The 4,826-nt window shown below is 40.6% G+C and overlaps 1 non-coding gene across 1 annotated transcript; it reads right to left on the bottom strand.

Moving 5' to 3' along the window:
- Window positions 1–188: 188 nt before the first annotated feature.
- trnaq-uug (transfer RNA glutamine (anticodon UUG)) lies at window positions 189–260 on the bottom strand. Its single transcript has one exon. It is a non-coding gene; the product is annotated as a tRNA-Gln (tRNA).
- Window positions 261–4,826: the final 4,566 nt, after the last annotated feature.

The following is a 4,826-nucleotide window of genomic DNA, read 5'->3' as shown; positions in this document are numbered from 1 at the left end:
CGCCCAATGTGTATGCCTGATTATTACATGAAAATCTTAAATTTGGTATTTGAGATCTGCAAACAGGGACAGGCGTCAGTTCCCCCGCGACAATAATGAAGACAAGCACTATTAAAAAATGTTCGAATCCGAAAATATAATTTATGATCTTCAGTCACAAATTACACACATACGGTATTAAAAGGACGAGGTCCCGCCGAGATTTGAACTCGGATCGCTGGATTCAAAGTCCAGAGTGCTAACCATTACACCACGGGACCTGGGTGATTCTCATTATTTTCTTACGGTATTTAACAACATGTTAATACACTCCAGCTGCAGAATTGGTTCAGTGATCCACGTGGACGTATAAACAATCCATGTTTCCCAAAATCTAGTATTTTTGACGCAACTCCATCAAGCTAACGTAAGCGTGACGTGCTAACATACAAGTTAGCCGCTGGTAGGTAAGAGGGCGTCGCGACGTCGAGAGTGAAATGAACCGAAAGACTAAATGACCTAAAGTACCATGGCAGAATTTGAAGTCTTATTATCTTGTTGGTCATGACATCCAAACTTGTCGATTTTACGATTTAAAATAAAAAACAGCAGCCAGGTAGTTAATCCACGGTTGGTTTGTTCAACGTGCTATTCACACAACCACACGTCTGGTACGAGTACTATGCTTCTCATTTCGTCTGTGTGATGGATCTGCGCAAGGGGGATCGTGATGCGTTTAAACAGCATCTCGGCTTGTTACGTCGTGTTAAAAAAACAATTTCCCTAAATAGAGAAAGGGCATAATGGTCCTTAGTCCTGTCAAATACCCCATGTGTGATCCGATAACAAGGCTAAGTGAATATGAAGTATGCAAGTCGTCATATATGCAATGCAATTATTATCTGATTTGTACCTTCCATTGCTGCAAAGTGGATGTTTTGGGCAAATACTTAAGTCATGACACACTGTTGTACATAGAGCAGGGGCGTACAGAGGGTGGAGCCCCAGGCACCCACCCTTTGGGGTGGGGGGGGGGGGGGTCCATAGCACCCACACCAAAGACTGCATGTCCATCCGTCCATAGATGAATTGGCATGTGGAAGAGGCATCCTGCTGTAATCAATGGGCATTTAGTGAGGAAAGGTTCTGCCCAGGTTGGGGTTTCACACTTGGTTTAGAGCAGAGGTGTCAAACATACGGCCCGCGGGCTGGAACCGGCCCGCAAGGAGGTTTGATCAGGCCCGCAGGATCATTTAAAAGTGAAAAAATGCATAAAAGACACGGAATGAATATTTTTAATGAGGTGCAATTCATGAAATATCCGCTAGGGGGACACACTGTTTTGATCAGAGAAAAAGACAACCTTGTTTTGATCAGAGAAGAAGACAATACCAGACCCAGACCCAACACAGCAGACGCTATCAAGGATATGTGAATACTTTATTCTTTACACATATTATAGCACTCTCCTTAGTTTGTAAGGTGTAGGCAGGGATTACATTTAGAATTTATATGCTCGTGTAAATGGTTTTAAAAATTCCTTTCTTTATAAATCTCGTTTAATCTTAAAAGTGCATTACTATATTTTTCAATACCAATTACTTGTTAAGGTTTGGTGCCTTTGTACAGTCAATGGGATCAGCTGCAATGCATATATGTGAATGATAAAAGTAAATTGCATATTTGTCTAAGGAAATCTAAGGTCCTTCATGTAATGTTTTGTAAAAAATATATTCATTAAATTTCAACATTTTCCTAGTATTCTTGTGCTTCTTTAGACCAAAACAAAGGATATACATATTATTTTGGTTATTTACAGCAGAGTATGGTGTCATTTTTAATGGTCCGGCTCACTTGACATCTACCGAGGCTATATGCGGCCCACAATGTGAAATGAGTTTGACACCCCTGGTTTAGAGCTTCAAAGTTGGGTTTTAAATTAGGGGTTAAGGCATAGGTGTCAAACTCAGGTCCTGGAGGGCCGCTGCCCTGCATGTTTTCCAAGTCTCCCTGTTGCAACACACCTGATTCAAATAAACAGGTTCAATGTCAGGCTTGCGCAGAGCTTGCTGATGATCTGATCATTTGAATCAGGTGTGTTGCAACAGGGACACTTGGAAAAAATGCAGGGCAGCGGCCCTCCAGGACCTGAGTTTGACACCTATGGGTTAGGGTTTCGATTTAGGGTTTGAAACTAAATTGCACTGTAATCCAAAATTGATCATTTCGTCCAGCCAAAGAGGTAATTAATGGTCTCCTTGGTTCTCCCACAGGAGGGAACCAGAGGGGCTTCCATAAGGGGCTGCTCAGCCCACTTGCAGCTGTGCTCCGGCCTCTGGAGGTAAACATTTGAACTCCAGTGCGAAGTATAGAGTTTCTTGGCCTGTGTTTGAATAAATCCCAGTCAGCATCTCTCTTTGCATTACACCACAATTGTGTAACAACTAATTTAGCAAGTCCTGTTGTGTATATGTGCATTTAAGTTTCCAACTCCAGGAACAGCCTTAAACAATATCTTTCGGACACAATAGTTGAAACCGTCTTCTTAATTAAAACATCCAAGTGTAACTGCAACAGTGGCAAAATATAAAGATGCAGTTTAGCCTAAACATACTCTTTATTGGAATTATTTATGGCATATAGCATATTCAATTCAAAATGTTTGCATATGTATTATTTTTGTATATCTATTTTAAAACTTAGGGAAAATGAATGATTCATTGAAGTTGTTCCCATCCTATTTTTTTACATTTTTAAGCAGCACGATAGTTCTACATAAATACATTCAATTGCATAATGTCTATATGCATCTCTATATCTATAATTATATTGCACTTAATTGAACTGTGTACAGCTCTCTCTGAAACATTTATTTGTGTGCATGCAGACACTTTGTTTTTCTTCTTCTACCCACTAATTTTGCTGCTGTAGACTGTAAATTTCCCCAGTGTGGGACAAATAAAGGATATCTTAATGTCACATAACACCTCGGTGGATATGTGATGGTCGAAGCCAGAACCGAAATGTTTTCTCATTTAGACAAGTTTACAAATTGTTTAAGGCAATGCAGAAACTAAATTCCTACGTTGATAAATACTGTACAATAAAACTTTGATGCGGGCTCCGTTGGTTCTGGACTTACAAATCCACGGCATATTTTACTTAAAATAATGACGTCAACCTGTCCATGTGTAAGTGTCGTGATCCTCTCACTTCTTTGCAGCTGGCGTTGCCCTCATTCAGGGTCAGTCGATTCCCATTGTGAGTCGATTCCCGCAGTGAATTTCCATTGCAAGGTTTTTGTGCACGAAGATAGATTATCGTGTATATTTTGAGTGTGGGTGGAGCATCTGTGTGTTGTGTGTTAACGTATCCCTCTTCACTCTCACACCTACAGCTCTGTACGATTTCACATGCCACACGTTGAGACTTGCGATTCACAAGCCCATCAATCTGTCTGAAACAACAATACCGTGTTCATATTCATATGCATCCAAATAAAGCACGTGAACTACAGAGTTTACTGTTGGTGTTCTTTGTAGTAGTCGGCCTGCGCCGTTGACGAGCACGCAGTCAACTCTGGCTGGCTTAACGCTGGCTGACCAAAAGCATGTGTCTCTATATAAGCTCGACTGTGCAAGCTATTCATGTCACTGCGCAAATGCCACGAATACAAATTCTCTCAGTTTAAGTGGGTCAAGTGTTTCTGATTTATGATTTCCACCCTCATGCTTTCCAGACAGCTACCCAGCTCGATGTGCGAGTCGGAGCATCTGAGGACACAACTTGGCCCAGGCAAAATCCAAGTCGGACATGGATGCAACACAGCTGAATAAATGCCTGTAAGCGGAGACGCTTGAATCTGGACCCGGTGCCAGACTTGGACGAGACCCAAGCCACAGGACAAATGATGAGCATAAACCTAACACCCACACACTTTACTACCAGCCACTGTGTGAATCGGCAGCTAGCCACAGCGCCTCCACAATATCATCATGCGTTTGAGACAGAGCACAAATGTCGCTATCCACACGCATGTTAAACCGAGTGCCCCAAAAGCCTTTCCATTTGGAGTTCAAATGGGTCAAAATTCAGACTTCAAACCATCAGCATTTGTTTTGAATAAGTCCATAAGTGTTTTACTTTTTCTGTAGCTTTTTTCTATATTTTATGATCCCATCACAAATAAGATAATTTGTTGCATTTTTTTTCTCTCAAATGAAACAGATTTCAGAGAAGCATGTGACTCCTTACTGCTCAGCACCAAATGTGTGTGATACAACTGATTGCGTTGTTTTATTTATCCTGACAATACTTATAAAATGCTGTAAAACTGTTCTCTCCGCAGCGCGTTTCCCTCGGGTGTCTAAGCCAGTAGGCTATTTTTAAACTGCTCTCTAAAAATACATTTTTTGTAACTTTATTCTTAGTTTAATTTATTTCGAACATTTACAGATGTTAAAATGAGATTTTTCTCCCTGTAAATTCCATGACAGTCTTCTGATGGAGACTGTTCAGACCTGGAACAAATGAAGTATTGTTTCCAGGGAGAATTTTCCACTTGATTGTATGCAGTATTGATACAACAGGGAAGGGCAATTTAAATTCTGAAAGGGGGCACAATTTTTCCTCAGTGCTCCTGGGGCGACTCCACATTTCCTCACCAAATGTGTGACAAAAATGCTATCTTAAATATGGGTGAAATATATACATATGTGTAAAATACTTGCTCATTATATATGTCAGTTTTGCGAATACATTTTCAATGCATGTCCAAATGATCCACTATCCTAACCCAACAACAAAGGCTTTGAAGCAAACAACAAAATGATCACAGACTGTAATTT

The sequence above is a fragment of the Hippocampus guttulatus genome, chromosome 8 (genome assembly GCF_054856545.1).
Source record: "Hippocampus guttulatus isolate MCC_2025c chromosome 8, RoL_Hgut_1.0, whole genome shotgun sequence".
Classification (NCBI taxonomy): domain Eukaryota; kingdom Metazoa; phylum Chordata; class Actinopteri; order Syngnathiformes; family Syngnathidae; genus Hippocampus; species Hippocampus guttulatus.
Note: the sequence above shows the minus strand (reverse complement) of the source record. Positions and strands in the feature narration are given on the sequence as shown.